This window comes from Marmota marmota, unplaced genomic scaffold (assembly GCF_001458135.2).
Source record: "Marmota marmota marmota unplaced genomic scaffold, marMar, whole genome shotgun sequence".
Lineage (NCBI taxonomy): Eukaryota > Metazoa > Chordata > Mammalia > Rodentia > Sciuridae > Marmota > Marmota marmota.
The window spans coordinates 14,443,677-14,462,959 of record NW_026000108.1 but is presented as its reverse complement, the minus strand read 5'-3'; positions in this window follow the sequence as shown (position 1 = coordinate 14,462,959).

The window sequence follows — 19,283 nt, the reverse complement described above, 5'->3', positions numbered from 1 at the left end:
GAGAGAGAGAGAGAGAGAGAGAGAGAGAGAGAGAGAGAGAGAGAGAGAAAGAGAGAAGAGAGAGGAGAGAAAAAAGAGAGAGAAAGATATAGAAATAGAATTCAGAGCCTATAGCATTCTTGCCAAAAGTCTCAGCTTTTACTCTGCCATTCATTTCAAACCCTCAAAACCTCAACTACTCCCTAGCTTTCATCAGAAGGAATTCCTAACAATCTCCCTAGTCTGAAGTTGTGAGGCCTTACTTGGTCTTTCAGTCTCATGTCAAAATACCAATTTTTAAAAATTTAAATCAAATTAATTTCTGTGACTATGTCCAGTCCTCTTTTCTGCATTCTTATGCAAAAGTCTTGTCTCCTCCCATGGGTTTTTGGCTTCTCCCTTAAACATAACATCAATAGTCTTATCAAAGAGCTAGCAAAGTCTGCTTGACTTTGTTTTTTATTTTTTATTTTCTTCCAAACAGTAAGGAAGAGGGAGTGCAATCTAGGTTACTTTTAACTCTTAAGCTTGCTGCTTTATTTTTGCAGCCAGAAGTGATGTAAACAAATTTCTAAGTACAGAATACCAGTAGAGGAATCATGATCAACATAGTTGCCACTACCAAAAGCATCAACATGTTGTCTGTCATTGTTAGCACTATCATTATTCTCTTTTTAAAATTTAATTCTATGTGTCTCCTGCCATACTGTCTTTTGAAAGCATTACCTCATATATATATATAGGATAATGAGCCTCACAATAATATAGAAACTAATTTATTGTATGTCATATGGTGTCTACCACATGACCCAAGACTGCTGTACTAATGTTAGCAACATGACCACATTCTACCTAACAGAAAAGAGGGATAAGTACAATAGCAAACACATTCCTTTTTCTTAATATCATAACCTGGAAATTATATGTTTCTCTTCATCATATCTAGTTAGTTAAACTCAAGGGCTTTATTACAAAATCAGAGAACATGTATGACGTCCAGTGGAAGTTAACTGAGATGCCGTTCAATGTGCAGCCTCCATCCTCAAGAAAACATCACTTTGGTTGCTAAGGCAATTGGATTTACTTGGGTTCTCATCTGTTTCTGAACTGGTTTTGGAACTTTTGACAGAACATGATTATTCATAGGCTCTATGTGAGCTTTGCTGGGAATTGAAGGATTTACATGCCGTTCAATACTTCTGATAAGGTTTTCACGATCTGTGCTGTGAGCCTGCCTCCATGCAGTAGAACTTACCGTTTCTATTCTTTTAGGTTCGATATTGTAATGCAGGACTCACTGCTTCGAGAGGCAGCCAGATTAATCCTTTCTAAAATCTAAATGTAATTCTTTTGGCCAATAACACCCAATGTTTTACATTTTTTACCCAACATTTTACAATGTTCTCATGATTAACCAACTTTTCACTGATGACAAGATCCTGAGTTACCTGGTCCACAACCCCCCTTGATCTCTTCTACCTCAGGACCTCAGGCTGGCATTTGCCTCTGTGGCAAGTGTTCTTTTCCCAGATACACCAATGTTTCCTCCCCCTAGCAGGCTGGTAAATCACAGTGAGGACTTCCCTTATGACCATGTAAGACATGGAACCTCACTACTGATATCTCTTTGTGCCCCTCAACCTGTCTTATAATAGTCTTCCCCTTATCTGAAATCTCACATACCATGGTTTCATTTATGGTCCCCCAAACTTGTCTGAAAATATTAAATCATGTATTCCATAAATAATTAATTCATACATATTAAATGGAGTGTTTTTCTGGGTAGTATGAGGCCGCGTGGGTGGAAAAAATCTGCCCGGGCGGTACCGGACATTGGCGGCAGTTTCAAAAAATAAACTTTGTTCCTGCTTGAGTGGCTCGTGATTTCGTGCCCAGCCAGACTGTGGCAACTGGTGGCCCGCACGGGGAACGTCTGAAGCTTGGAGGTGAGTAAAATTGCTCGCCCCTGAGGGAAGGCAACAAAATGGGTGACCATTTCAAAAAACAATGTGTTCTCGTTTTGATTTATCTTGTTTTTGTTTCAAGCTGCCTATCCCTAGAATTTTCTCAGGCAAACTGGGAAAAATGGTTGGCTCAAGGTTTGAAGTTGTTCGGCCCTGAGAAAGAGAAAATTGATACAACTATTCTTTGTTCGGTTTTTGTTTCATTCTGTTTCGGTTTTGTTTTATGCTATCTTATTGGGTTGCGTTACCTTTATAGTAGATTAGAAACTAGTAAAAAACAAACCGAAAGACTGTTAAGTAAATTGTTAGAGGTCCAGACTATGGTAGAAAACATGTTAGGTCAAGCGAAAGAGAAGGTCTCTCAAGCTAGTCAGACAGAGGAAGATTTGAAGAAAGAAAGCTTAGAGGAAAAACAACCATCAGGCGGGGAATTACAACAGGAGGCTGCTACTAACCCCGTTCTATCACCAGAGGGCGTAATTCAACCAACAGCTCCATCTACAGCTGAGCGGCCCTCAACTCCCGTAGTTGATGGACGGAATCCTGAGGCAGGACCCCAAAGATTAGCATGCCCTGTACTTGAGCAGGCAGGAGGGCAACGAATTCACCGTGCTTTAGATTTCAAAACAGTGAAGCAATTAAAGGAGGCTGTAACAACCTACGGGCCGCAAGCACCCTTCACTGTGAGCATGGTCGAATCCATTACCAACTTAGACATGACGCCAGCAGATTGGGCTAACATGTGTCGATCTGTGCTAAATGGAGGACAATATTTGTTATGGAAGGTTGCCAATGAGGAATTTTGCATGGAGACAGCTAGGCGAAATGCAGCAGCCGGTTACCCTCAAAGAAATCTAGATATGTTATTAGGAAAAGGACCTTATGAGGGTCAACGGCAACAAATTGAATATGATCCTGGCGTATACGCACAAATTGCTGTAGATGCAGTTAGGGCATGGAAAACTTTACAGGGGCATGGAGATTTACAAGGACAATTATCTAAGGTAATACAAGGAGCTAATGAACCTTACGCTGAATTTGTAGATAGGCTTATTCAGACAGCATCTAGAGTATTTGGAGATACAGAACAGGCAATGCCATTTATAAAACAACTGGCTTATGACCAAGCAAATCGTTGCTGCAGAGAGGTCATCAGACCATGGAAACATGAAGATTTAAACACATATATTAAATTATGTAGAGACATTAATGAACAAGGGCAAGTCTTAGCAGCAGTACAACAGGCTTTAGATGCCAGGCCAAAAACATGCTATAATTGTGATCAAACAGGACATTTTAAAAGGAGTTGCCCCATAGGAGGAGGGTTTAACAAGGCTAGGTATCAAAGGAATAGAATACCGGGTATTTGCCCACGATGCCGTAGAGGGAAACATTGGGCTAATGAATGCCGTTCTCAAACCACCATAGAAGGTATTCCGTTATCAAAAAACAGACAAGGACCAAGTGTTTACCCACGATATCGTGGAGAAAGACATCAGGCTCCATTGCCAAAAAACGGACTGGAGGGCCCAATGCTCCGGGGCCCAAAACCACAAATATACGGGGCAGTGGAGGAACCCAGCAACACCATCAAGGTAGTGCCCAGGACGCATTATCCATTAAATCCCTCATCAGACAAACTAGAGGGAGCGCAGGGTTGGACATCTGCGCCTCTGCCAGAGCAGTACTAACTCCAGAGATGGGAGTTCAAATCATTCCCACAGGAGTAAAAGGACCTCTTCCCCAAGGAACAGTAGGCTTATTATTGGGACGCAGTTCTTCAACACTAAAAGGACTTATGATAAGTCCTGGGGTAATTGATCCCGATTATGAAGGTGAAATAAAAATTATAGCTAGTTCTCCAAGAGGTATATCAGTAATTTCACCAGGAGATAGAATAGCACAGTTATTAATAATACCCAGCCTACATGATAAATTTTCCAGTCGTACTGTAGAAAGAGGTTCCAGGGGATTAGGCTCCACAGGTGTAGATTGGGCTATGCTGTCTTTAAATCTAGATTCTCGCCCAATGCTAAAACTAAATATTCAAGGACATGACTTTAATGGGCTACTTGATACAGGTGCAGACCTTAGCATCATATCTCATCAAGAATGGCCGAAACATTGGCCATTACAACAAGCCACTCAAACGCTTCGAGGCCTAGGAGTGGCAACTAATCCCCATAGAAGTGCAATGGTATTAGATTGGAAGGATCCTGAAGGATGTGAAGGAACTATACAGCCCTATGTATTGGATCATCTTCCTATAAATTTATGGGGACGAGATGTCCTAGATCAATTAGGTTTGACATTAACAAATAACATCAATCCTAATGCGCCCACTACTAGGGCTAGACAAGGCTTTAGGAAAGAAGAAAGATTAAGAGAACAAGAACAAGGTATGACAGCACCAATTCAAATAGATCAAGAAACAAATAGACATGGATTGGGTTTTCAGAAAGGGCCACTGAGACAATCAAAATTACTTGGAAATCAGAAAGACCAGTGTGGGTTCCTCAGTGGCCCCTGACTAAAGAAAAGATACAAATAGCCCATGACCTGGTCAAACAACAATTAGCGGAGGGACATATACAACCTTCCGTATCTCCCCATAATACTCCCATTTTTGTCATTAAAAAGAAATCTGGTAAATGGAGATTATTGCAAGATTTAAGAGCCATTAATAATGAGATGGTTATTATGGGACCTGCTCAATCAGGGATTCCCCAATTGTCTGCTTTACCAAAAACCTGGTATGTTTTAGCTATAGATATTAAAGATTGTTTTTTTTCAATTCCAATTCATCCCGAGGATAGTCCACATTTTGCATTTACTATCCCTGCACTAAATCATGAAGGTCCTGATCAGAGATATGAATGGAAAGTACTCCCTCAAGGGATGGCTAATAGTCCAACTATGTGTCAAATTTATGTTAACAAAGCAATCCAGCCACTTAGAAATCAAAATCCTGAACTACAAATATTTCACTATATGGATGATGTGTTATTGGCACATAAAGATAAAAACACATTGCTAGAATGTTATGCCACACTTACAAATTTATTAAAAAATTATAATCTAGAGATAGCAATAGATAAAGTACAATTAAATCTTCCAATTAATTATTTAGGGGTTTTATTATCCTCAACCATGGTCCGTCCACCCAAAATTCAAATACGAGTAGATCAACTCAAATCACTTAACGACTTTCAAAAGTTATTAGGAGACATAAATTGGATAAGGCCTTATCTAGGCATACCAACAGGAGAGTTGGGACCTTTATTTGATATTCTAAAAGGTCCATCAGATCCAAATTCACCCCGCATGTTGACGCCTGAAGCAAGAAAGGCATTAAAAATCATTGAAACATATATGGAAAATATGCATTTGGATAGAATTGATATAAGTTTGCCTTTATTATTTATTGTACTGCCAACAAAAAATATTCCTACAGGAGTATTCTGGCAAGAAGGTCCATTATTGTGGATACATTTATCTTATTCTCCTAACACTATTCTTACTAGGTATCCTGAGGCTGTAGGACAATTAATACTCAAAGGAATAAAAGCAGCCAAGGGAGTGTTTGGGATTTCTCCCAATAAAATTATTACTCCATATACTATAGATCAAATTGATGAGTTAGCTAATGAGTTAAATACTTGGGCAATAATCATGTGTAAATCTAATGTTTCATTTGATAATCACTTACCGTCTAATCCTTTGTTGTCTTTTTGGTCTAAACATCCTGTAGTTTTTCCAAAGATGACAAAAAAAACCCCTATCATGAATGCTCCAAATATATTCACTGATGGGTCAAATAATGGTACAGCAGCAGTAGTTACCCCTGATCAAACTTTTACATTTTTAGTACCCAAACAATCAGCTCAAAAGGTAGAGCTTAATGCAGTATTACAAGCTTTTATGATGTTTAAAGATTCTGTATTTAATTTATTTTCTGATAGTCAGTATGTAGTTAATGCTATAGTATCCCTTGAAGATGCTGGTAGGATTTCCCCTTCTTCTACTGTTTTCTCTTTGTTTTCCACTATACAAAGTCTAATCTGGGACAGAAAAGATCCATTCTTTATAGGACATATCAGGGCACATACAGGATTGCCTGGAGCCCTTAGTTTGGGCAATGATTTAGCAGATAAATCTACACATGACATACATATTTTCTCCACAATAGAAGAAGCTATAAATTTTCATAAAAGGTTCCATGTCAATGCTAATACTTTACAAAAGCGTTTTAAAATAACTAAAGAACAAGCCCGACATATAATAAAACAATGTCAAAATTGTGTGACATTTTTACCACAAGTTAATCTTGGAGTCAATCCTAGAGGACTGATACCTAACCATATTTGGCAGATGGACGTCACACACTTGCCAGAATTTGGAAAATTAAAATATTTACATGTTACAGTTGATACTTCTTCCGGATTTCTGATGGGCTCCCTTCATGCCGGAGAAAAAACTAAAGATGTTATAGCTCATTGCTTACAAAATTTTGCCACTGTGGGCGTTCCAAAACAGTTAAAAACCGATAATGGTCCTGGTTATACGTCCACCTCTTTTAAACAATTTTGCTCATCATTTGGCATTACTCACATAACAGGAATTCCATACAATCCACAAGGACAAGGCATAGTTGAAAGAGCTCATCAAACTATTAAAATGTACTTATTAAAACAAAAGGAGGGAATTGGAAAGGGGTATATATCCCCCAAAGATAAACTTAAAATAACCCTTTTTACTCTAAACTTTTTAAATTTGGATTCATCAGGGCTTAGTGCTGCGGAAAGACATTTGTATCCAAAAAATGTACATAAGCCTAAGGTACTTTGGAAAGATATTCTAACAGGACAATGGAAAGGTCCTGACCCAGTGATAGTCTGGAGTCGGGGCTCTGTTTGTGTTTTTCCACAGGAAGAACAGCAGCCGATTTGGATTCCAGAGAGATTAACTAAAACAATTTCTACAGACCAAAAGGAAAATGATTCGACTCAAATCCATAACAGCTGATATCCAGATCTCCAGCTTGGCTATTCTTACATCTGCGACAGTGATTAACCAGGATGCTTTTTTCAATATCTATTTTATTATTGCTTTTTCCCACATCATAAAGTTCTATTTTATTTTTGAGCTCATACAGACCTAGGTTAATGTTTTTTCTGATCAGTTTTATTTTTTGACTGTGGAGTTTTTGAACATTGCAATGGAGATTTCACCTAGGTAAAGCTACAAGGCCTTTACTATTGTCTTATGTGTTATATGTTACGTGTGCACACTTCTGTTTTGTGTTGTATGTCTGTATGTGCGTATGTCCATATATCACATATGAGGAGCGCTCATGCACATGGATCCAAAAAATTTTTTTTTTTTATTCACGTGATTTTAATAGTTTAATTTAATTTGGGTAAACAGCTGTTGAGGATTGTTTTAATATATGAACAAATAGAAGGTTAACAGATCTGTTTGTTTACTTTCACCTTTCCTTTTCATTATATTTAATAATTCTGTTCAGGATAATGTAAATTGTTCTAAATATTGTTTTCTTAGTACCTGTTGAAATGTTACATATTTTTTTTTTAGCATCATTGTCAAAATTCCTATTTTCATCCCAGTGCCGGTGAAGACAAAGATAAAACCAAACTACAACTTCTTCGAGAGTTATCACAACAAACCGTGTAAACTGATACATCAATGATTTATAACTCAACAAGTAATGCTCAATCAATGAGTCGATTTATTTTGGAAGGATATGGACATATTGATAGATTCCTCTGCTTTGAACTGCTTACAAAACTTGCCTGGACTATGTATCACTTGTATGCTTTATTTTGGGAGGATATGGACATATTGATAGATTCCTCTGCTTTGAACTGCTTACAGAACTTGCCTGGACTATGTATCACTTGTATGCTTTGTGATCTATTTGTTGATGCAGCGAATTATGGTAGTGCTAGCGTATCTTTGCTGATGTGTCACCAGTGATGCAATTTTTCCTAGGAGCCGTTAATTGACTTGGTGTCATGACATTTCTGTATCCTCCTCCCTTCTACTAGTGATGGTCTAATTTTGGGGGCCAACAGAGGTGAGGTAAAGAACCTCACCCCCCCACCGGCACCAAGGCCAAATTTGGGGGCCAACAGAGGTGAGGCAAAGAACCTCACCCCCCCACTGGTACATAGGCCTATCCACAAGTATGGCTATATGCTGGACCGGTAGTCAGTGACGGGTATGATCCAATTGCAGTGGTATCAACCTAAGACAGGAGGCTGACGCCTAAAAGTCAGTTTTCCGATGACGGGTAAGAACCATATGTTGAATTGGACAAACCTAACAGGCACGGTCCCTAGCCAGATTGCTTGTTACTTAAACAGAAGGGGGGAGATGCTAAGAGCCAAGTATATGATGCATGGCATTTTTGGTCGAAAGGTGACGCCAGCTAGCCATTGAGATGATATGATTATGTTAAGATTTGCATTCATATGGATATTGGACTCCTGCTGTTCACCTAGGCCGGCTACGGGACTCCTGGAGAGTTCCCATTGGTTGGGGAAGTACAGTAGGAGGGAGTTCCGGGGGAGGAGCTCTCTCTGCGGTCCGGGAGGAGGCCGCGTGGGTGGAAAAAATCTGCCCGGGCGGTACCGGACATTGGCGGCAGTTTCAAAAAATAAACTTTGTTCCTGCTTGAGTGGCTCGTGATTTCGTGCCCAGCCAGACTGCGGCAGTATGATGCAATGTTTTACTGTCCTGCTGCATCCCATTAGGGACACAAAAAATCCCCCGTCCAGTCTACCCACACTGTATATGCTACCTGTTTGTCAGTCATTTAGCCCTCATGGTTATCGGATCAACTATTGCAGTACTGCAGTGATTGTATTCAAGTACCCTTACCCAATAACCACATGCCACATTACAATGTCTGTTCTTCACATCAATTTATCTCATCATGTAGGTATTGCATCATCTCATATTATTCTGAGAAGGTTCAGAAGAATGCATTAAGGTATGCGAGAGAGAGAAAAAAATTATGTAACTTTTATCATAGTATACTATTATAATTCTTCTATTTCATTGTTAAAAGTAGTTATTTATCTCTTACTATGTCTAATTTATAAATTAAATTTATCATAGATATGTATTATAGGAAAAACATTGATATATAGACTTCAGTACTATGTATGGTTTCTGACATCCATTGGGGCATTTGGAATGTCACTCCTAAACAAGGGAGAACTACACTGTTTTTATCTTTATTTGACTTATGAATTAATGTGCTATGTGTTTATTTGCATAGTGTCTCACTCCTTTCTCCTATGAGAAGCATTATGAGGATCCAGATGTTGACTGTTAGTATAAACTGGATTCCAGTGCAAAGAACAGTTTTTGACACAGAGTAAATATCAATAAATGTTTCATAAATGAATACATTTGAGTGCTGGGGCAAAATCCAACTCTTTGGTCATAGGGTAAATAGTTTACTTCTTTTGGTTACACAAATCATCGCTCCCAGTTTTCATTCACAAACAAGCCCAACCTTACACTTTCCATCACATTCCAACCAGAAGTGGTGGTTTCTCCTCTGAACCACCATGTCTATTTCCAACACGTTTCTCTGTATGTGATTCATAGCTATGTGGACTTAAGTTTGTTATTTAGTATGGACCTGCATTTTACCATCTGAGAGGTGAATAATACCTTCTCTCATGGGGTTCAATAATGAAGGAAAGTGAGATCACTCTGGCATGGTGCTTGGCATGTGGTTCTTGAATAGATGCTGCATATTTTCAATTAAGTTGCAGGCTTTGGGGAGCAGGCATTGTGAGAGTAGCCATGGGGAAAGGGCAGATCATCTTAATGCACTGATAGCTGAGGGTGACTCATAGCAGGAATTTCTGACTATAAACACAGAAATGGAGCTTGAAATATTTTGGTAGCACTCATGACTGCATGGCCTCCAGTAACTTTACCATTGTGGGAATATACCACATTGACCGGAACCAGTAGTTATATTTTCAGTTTTGAAAATATTCTGAGCCTAGGCTCTGGCTATTGATGATCTGGGTTACTCAATTATTCCAGATAACAGAAGGATTAGAGGTCACATTTCAGGTTTATAATGATATTCTACTGTAACCTCTTCTGATTCCCAATTTTATCCTGCCAGAATTGAAACTCAATCTTAACTGTCATCATTAGCGAGGGGTACTTTTGAAAACCTCCTATGGATATGGGACTATTAAGTATGCAATAATACACCATGTGTCTCCTGAGAGGAGGATGTGTGGGAGTCCCTGATTCAGAGGACTGACATGTAGGAGCAGAACAGTTAATAGACTGCTTCCTGAGGAAAACTGAGAACCTGCCCCACAAACCAGAAGAGCTTTCTGCTTTCCACCTGATGTAGGCTCAGGTCACATTGTAGAGTTGACAGTCTACACAGATGTATTGGCCCAGACCTCTGCAACCTTGTCTTTACAAGGTATCTCATCATTACACAATCCTTTTGCAAGGCACTGACTGGGTAGACAGGATGACTTAACCAATACTTCAATGGATACAACTGAATCCAACCATCCCAGATGCCTAGGTTAATTGACTCACATGAATAAACCCACTCTATGGGATGGATGCAAGTCAATGAATTTCATAACTGATGTAAGTCATTTATTGCCTAGGCTCTTACATGTGGGCAAAGAAGAACTAGCAAAAACTCCCCAGTGACCCTAACTACCCACTATCAGTACAAAAGGAGCACATTTTCAGAGTCCGAGCATATGGATCAGATGATTATACTTTCTCATATGATATGGCTGGTTAGAGTGACCCCAAGTAAACTGCTAGACAGAGGAAAGCAGGTGTTTCTGTGGGTTTAAAATTTACACTCAAGGAAACAGAATATTTTCCCTAATACTGGCAAGGGTCTGGTCTTCTCATAGTACAGCCATCCCAAAGCTTCCTGCGTCCAGAGGTACTTGTCCCAGACCCTTCTATCCCAAACTCCCAAGAGAAAAGAAAAGATAAATACTTTGGTCTTTTAGGTATATTAAAGTGTGTCACCTAGGCCCATTATGTATTTTTGTAGGTGAGGACAAAGCCAACTTTATTCTTCCTGTATGTAAACACTACTGTCACCTCGTCATTGTTTTAGGTTAAGTGATATCAAGGAAAACCAAACAAAAACAAAAAACGTCCAGAAAATTGTCTTCTACAAGATTTAAGCTAATCAAATCAGCAGGCCTCCCAGCGGGAAAAGTTGTGTTTAAATAGAAAATACTGAAAAAGGGAGACCTAAGTCTTTCTATCTGTTCTTTTTAGCAAGACATCTCTGAGCATTTAATTTAAGGCAGGCAGTGTGCAGATTCCTGCAAGAAACTGACTACTTGGAAAAACAGATGTGTTCACAGAAAAGCACAGAACAAAACAAAAGGTAACACAGGCCACGCTGGGATAATAGGCTGTGCACAAGGGGGAAGTGGACAAAGAAAATAGAGATCTCAGTGGCATCCAGTCCCTATCTTGGTTCCAGTCACCACACCAGCAATTCCTTATCTGGTGACTGTCTCTCCTGTACAATATAAATTCCACAAGGGGAGGGATATATGCATTTTTTTTAACTGTTGCATTACCAGCATCTAATTTTAGAAACAGATTTCACAAAGGCCTATAGCCTGGGCCTGCCAGAGAAGTACAGACCTCAAGAAGGGCCCCCAAGATTCCCTTTGATTTAGCCTTTTGCAGGAAGCACTTCGGGAGCTGTGGAGTTGTTGACAGTTACTTTCACCTGGTGGGCAGATAGGCAAATAGAATCTACACAGCAGTTGGGAGAGGCCAAGAGGGCATGAAAATATCCCATGGGAATGGAAAACTGAGCTTTGCAAAGCACCTGATGAAATTCTCACCACATTCATGCAGCAGAGATTGAAGTGCTGTACCTTCCTGGGAATTGCAAGCTAGGACTGTTTGTATCCCCCACACCCCCTCCACAAAAAAGAAAAAAAAATCGCGTCCCACTCAGCCTCCTGGTTTGCACAGCTGTTTTCCTAGAGTCAAGTTCATGAATTCTTTCCTGACAATAAAGAAATGTGCAGTTTTTCCTTTGCTTATTAATATTTTCCCTCAGGGATAGTCATCACTTAATGAACACCAATCCAGACACTTAATTAAATGTTTAATAGACACTTCTGAATGCATGAATATTAGATGGACAAATTTTCTGATTATAGAAGTCCTTTATGGACATATTAAAAATTTAGAGAATTCAAAAATGCAATGAAGACAATTACTATCTACCCAAACCCCTACAAGCAAATCAAACATACAGTATTTAATTGATGTCATTGTAGATACTTTTCAGCACATACACTTGAATATGTACAAATGCAAAGAAACAATGTATTCTAGGAGATGTGAAAGAAGTTCTGATCTTAAAAGTATTCTTTGAAAAATATATTTGAAAGGAAAGAGTGGGATTTGATTAGATGTGATAGTTTGCATTATGATCATCAAAAAGTCTCTGATATTTATTTCTTGACAATGTGATTTGTCAAAGTTTACGAAAAGTATATTAAAGCTTCTTATGATTTTAGTAACTCTCAGTTTTTTCCAGTACTTTCAACAATATTTTGATATCTAGAGTAAAATGATTGATGTCTGTTCACCTTAAATTTTGATTGTAAATTAAATGAAAATCATACAATGTTCTGAGTGTGATTCAGTACCCGAGTGCTTGAAACCAGGATTACCATCCCTAATACATTTCTGTTTGACTTTGGCAAATAGTTTTTTTTTTCTTCTTCTTAATTTTAACTTTTCTGTGAAGCTTAGATGCATCTCAAACTATTTTTATTTATTGTTTGTTTGTTTTGTTTTAAAACATCTTGCTTCCATCAGTAAAATTGGGACAAAAGTCATATTGCTTGGAAGGTTTTCTGCAAAAACTACACAAATCATTATGTGAACTTTTGCAACATGCATGGCAGTGAGTAAGAGCTGTCTTAGGACCCTAGATGTGGTGTTGCTCATTTCTTATATTTTACCTCAATGTGAAAAATCTTTGTTCTTTAATAGGTAATTATGATAGGTTATTTCCTTTGCTGTTTTGAGTTTATTTGACTGGTCTCAGATCTTTAATATTTTAAGAAATAAAAAAATATATATATTTTAGATAAAAAAAAGAGTATAAAAATGTATGGTTTGCAAACCTTAATTCTTCAATTCTATGAACCATGTTTCTTTGCATTATTATATATATTATATATACACACATAATATGACATACATATGTGTGTGTCTATGATGTTTTTGTAAAATATATATTTCATTTGAAAATTTTGGATTAAGCTAATAGTTATTTTTAATGTATTTTAAAATACGTTTTTCAGAGAGGAGGAAAACATGGCATCGGGAAGGGAGTGAGCCGCCACAGGCCACCATGCCAGCACTGCTCAGCGCCCCGAAGTGCCAGCAGATCTCACCTAGTCCGAATGCTCCATCTCTAAGAGTGTTAGAGGACCCCTATCCAGCTGCTCTCCGCAGAAATCACAATCACTGTGACCTCACACGGGGCTCTGGGCCTCAGCATTCATGTAGGACTTCTGGTGTTGGACCATAACCCAAAGCTCGAAGTTCTAGACCACACAAGACTCCAGGGCTCCTTGGCAGAATCACCTATCAACACATTTGCAGATCGCCAACACTTTGCTCTGCTCCCACGTAAGTCACTCAGCTGCTACCTACCTACAGCACAACACCATCGCCTGGCTCCCCCACCTCCCCAGGCTCCCCCACCTCCCCAGGCTCCCCCCACCTCACCAGGCACTTGGGCGCTGAAAGCAGACTGCTGCCATCTTGGCTCAACATTCTCACCATATTAGTTGGGGGCAGTTCCAAGATCAGATCTCCAGCCGCCAGGTACCAGACCCCCCCCCCGCCAACAGCGGAGGTAACCCAACACAGTAGCTGCCCAACACAGGTGTGCAGTGTGACCAGGGAGTCACCCATGGGAGCCCCGGGGTGAGAGTTTCCTCAATTGAGAGCTGCTAGGGGAGAGGGAGACAGGGCTAAAGTCTAGAACCTAACAGAGAGACCAGGAACTGAGAAATCTCTAGGCAAGAGAGGAAGATAGTACCAGGCACTCAAGTCATTCGAGGGGTACCAAGAGGAGATCCGTGAGGTACAGTCTTTCTGCAGGGACTGGATGGTGCCACTCCCTGCAGCTAGGCACCCTGCGCCAAAACCAGTCTTCCCACCCTGGTTACCTCCACCATCCAGAGGGCAGAGACACCAGCTTACAACAGACAAACCCACCTATTGGATGAGAAGAGAAGCAGGAAAGATACGGATCTCTAAAGCTAGCTACAATCCTGGTTTCTTCCTTTGAGAATTTTGTTTGTTTTTTCTCTTCTACCCCTCTACCCTCAGGCCCTCACATTCCCAACATATGTGAAACCAAGAACTTTGCATGAAATAGGACTTTGAGGACCGAGTCATCTGAGTAATATAATATAGACATGTTGAATATGCCCTTTTTTCTCTTCCTTTTTATTCTTTAATTTTTTCTTTCCCTCTCCAAATTTTACTGTTTTAACATCTGTATTTTTCTAAATACATATGTGTGTGTGTTTTATGTACTCTACTGTCATACCATGTACTAGCCTACCCTAAATTACTTCCTGTCTATTTTCTTGCTACTAGCCCTCTTCATTAGATTTCTTTTACACACTTCCTAAGATATATTAGCTCCATATCCTCACATCCTACCTCCTCGGCATATCTTCCTAAGTCCCACCTCAGTTTATTGTCCACCATAGAAAATGTAAACCTTTTTCCAAAACTACTGATTATATTTTAGATAGTAACTGAATCCAACATTTCTGTACATTGAGACTAAACGGTAAACGTCTTAATAACAGCACATTGTTCATAGGTGGTATATTGTTGATATTGGGATCTATTAACATTGTTCTTCCCCACAAAGGAGGGATCTTGGAACGCTACAAGAGCACTACAAAGCTATAGGGTAAAAACCATAACAATCTAGACCCATAGAGCTGGAAAGGAAGACACACGGACAACATGAAAAGACAAGGGGAGCAAGTGCCCCAACAAATGAAGACACCACATCATTAGAATCATTGGCAGCCACAGAAGAAGAAATGATGGAGAAGGAGTTTAGGATGTACCTGGTTCAAATGTTTTGTGAGCTCAAGGAAGAAAAAGGAGAGCAAATGCAGGCAGTGAAATATCACTTTGAAAAGGAGCTACGTAAACAAATACAGGAAGAAAACAATCACCTCAACAGGGAGATAGAGGTTCTTAAAAAAAATCAGAAATCCTTGAAATGAAAGAAATAATAAACCAAATTAAAAGCTCAAATTGAAGCATCACCAACAGAATAGACCACTTGGAAGATAGGACATCAGACAATAAAGGCAAAATATATAATCTTGAAAAGAACATAGACCACACAGCGATAATGGGATAATGGTAAGAAACCATGAGCAGAATATTCAAGAAATATGGGATAGCATAAAAAGACCAAATTTCAGAGTTATTGGGATAGAGGAAGACATAGAGGTTCAAACCAAAGTAATGAACAATCTATTCAATGAAATAAAACATGAAGAATAAATTGGAAATCCAAATTCAAGAGGCCTACAGGATGCCAAATGTACAAAATCACAACAGATCCACAACAAGGCACAAGCGCAACATACAGAATATGGAGAGAAATTTAAAAGCCACAAGAGAAAGGAATCAGATTACATATAGGGGAAAACAAATTAGGATAATGACAGATTTTTCAACACATACCCTGAAAGCTAGAAGATCCTGGGACAACATATATCAAGTGCTGAGAGAAAATGGGTTCCAACCAAGAATCTTATATCTAGCAAAATTAAGGTTTAGATTTGAAGATGAAATAAAAACCTTCCATGATAAACAAAAGGTAAAGGAATTTATAGCTAGACAACTGACACTATAAAACATCCTTGAAAAAATATTCCATGAAGAGGAAACAAAAAACAACAATGAGAATCAGCAGGGGGAGTTCGTTCCCTAAAGAAAAAACTAATCAAAGAAGAAAATCAAGTCAATAACAAAAATTAAAAAAAATATGGCTGGGAATATAAATGATGTATTAATAGTAACCCCGAATGACAATGGCTTAAACTCACCAATCAAAAGACATAGGCTAGCAGGTTGGATTAAAAAAAAAAAGACCCAACAATATGCTGCCTTCAGGAGACTCATCTGATAGGAAAAGACAATCACAGACTGAATGTAAAATTTTAGGACAAATCATACTACTCACATGGACTGCGGAAGAAAGCAGGGGTTTCCATCCAAGTATCAAATAAAGTAGACTTCAAGCCAAAGTTAATCTAAAGGAATAAAGATGGACATTACATACTGCTCAAGGGAACCATACACCAACAAGACATAACAATCATGAATATATATATTCCCCAAACAATGGTGCAGCTATGTTCATCAAACAAATTCTTCTCAAGTTCAAGAGACAAATTGATCACAACACAATAATCTTGGGTGACTTTAACACACCTCTCTCACCTTGTTTGGATACATTGTTTCAAACAAAATTGAATAAAGAAACAATGAAACTCAATAATATAATCAATAACTTAAACTTAATTGACATATATAGAATATTTCATCCTGCATCAAGTGGATACACTTTCTTCTCAGCAGCACAGGGATCCTTCTCAAAAATAGACCATATACTATGTCACAAAGCAACTCTTAGCAAATACAAAAAAGTAGAAATACTACCATGTATTTTATCGGATCATAATGGAATAAAATTGGAAATCAATGACAAAATAAAAATTACTCCAACCCCTGGAGACTGAACAATATGCTACTGAATGAACAATGTGTTACAGAAAACATCAAAGAGAAGATTAAAAAAATGTTGCAGGTAAATGAGAATAGACATGACATATAAAAATCTCTGGGACACTATGAAAGCAGTTCTAAGAGGAAAGTTCATTGCATGGAGTTCATTCCTTGAAAGAAGAAGGAGTCAACAAGTACATGACTTAACACTACACCTCAAAGTCCAAGAAAAAGAAAAAATCAACAGCAAAAGGAGTAGAAGGCAACTAATAATAAAAATCAGAGCTGAAATCAATGAAATCAAAACAAATGAAAAAATTGATAAAAGAAAAAGTTGGTTCTTTGAAAAAATAAATAAAATTGACAGACCCTTAGCTATGCCAATGAAGAGAAGGAGAGAGAGAACTCAAATTACCAGCATATGTGATAAAAAAGGTAATATCACAACAGACACTACAGAAATGTAGAGGATAATTAGAAACCATTTTGAAAATTTGTACTCCAATAAAATAGAAGATATTGAAGGCATCGACGAATTTCTTAAGTCATTCGACTTGTCCAGAATGAATCAGGAAGATATACACATGTACACATTCTTAAGTCATACGACTTGTCCAGAATAAATCAGGAAGATATACCAATATCAAGTGATGAAAAAGAAGACGCCATCAGAAGCCTACCAACCAAGAAAATCCCAGGACCAGATGGATACACAGCCGAGTTCTACAAGACCTTTAATGACTAACTAATACCAATACTCTTCAATTTATTTCAGGAAATAGAAAAAGAGGCAGCACTTCCAAACTCATCCTATGAGGCCAATATCACCCTGATTCCAAAACCAGGCAAAGACACATCAAAAACAAACAAACAAAAACAAACAAACAAACAAACAAAAATTCAGACCAATATCTCTAATGAGTATAGATGCAAAAGTTCTCAATAAAATTCTGGCAAATCGAATTAAAAAACATATAAAAAAGATGCACCAGGTATGCAAGTTTGGTTCAACATAAGGAAATCAATAAACTTAATTCATCACATCAATATATATACTCAAAGATAAGAATCATATGATCATCTCAATAGATGTAGAAAAAGCATTTGACAAAATACAGCACCACTTTATGTTCAAAACACTAGAAAAACTAGGGATAACAGGAATAGATCTCAACATTGTAAAGGCTATCTACGCTAAGCCTCAGGCCAACATCATTCTAAATGGAGAAAAATTGAAGGCATTCCCTCTAAAAACCGGAACAAGACAGAGATGCCCTCTTTCACCACTTCTATTTAACATAGACCTTGAAACACTGGCCAGAGCAATTAGACAGATGAAAGAAATTAACCTAATCAATAACCCAATTAATAATGGGTCAAGGATATGAACAGACACTTTTCAGAAGAGGATATTCAGTCACTCAACAAATATATGAAAAAATGTTCATCAAATGCACATCAAAACTACTCTAAGACATCATCTCACTCCAGTCAGAATTGCAGCTATTATGAAGATAAACAACAATAAGTGTTGGTGAGGATGTGGGGAAAAAGGCACACTCATACATTGTTGGTGGGACTGCCAATTGATGCAGCCAATATGGAAAGCAGTATGGAGATTCCTTGGAAAATTGGAAATGAAAACTTTGACTCATCTATCCCTCTCCTAGGACTATACCCAAAGGACTTAAAAACAGCATACTATAGGGACACAGCCACATCAATGTTTATAGCACCACAATTCACAATAGCTAAACTGTGGAAAAACACTAAATTCCCTTTAGTAGATGAATGGATTTAAAAATGTGGCATATATACACAATGGAATATTACTCAGCAATAAAAGAGAATAAAATCATGGCATTTGCAGGTAAATGGATGCAGTTGGAGGAGATAATGCTAAGTGAATTTAGCCAATCCCCCAAAAAACAAATGGCGAATGTTTTCTCTGATATAAAGTGACTGACTTAGAGTGGGATAGGGAGCTGGAGCATGGAAGGAATAGATGAACTCTAGATAGGGCAGAGGGTGGGAGGGGAAGGGAGAGGGCAGGGGGTTAGCAATGATGGTAGAATGTGATGGACATCATTACCCAAAGTACACATATGAAGACATGAATTGGTGTGAGCATACTTTATATACAAACAGAGATATGAAAAATTGTGTTCTATATGTGCAATAAGAATTGTGATGCATTCCTCTGTCACGTATTTAAAAAATAAAAGCAATTAAAAATAAATAAATCTGTTTTTAGTAAAAAATACATTTTCAAATTTATTTTTCTAAGCTGAAATCTTTGATTATATATACATATAGTCAAATTGATATAAAATTTTGATCATATGTACACATGTGATACATGTATATGCATATTATATATACATATGTATATATGTGTGTGTGTGTGTATATATATATATATATATATATATATATATATATATATATATATATACACACACACACACA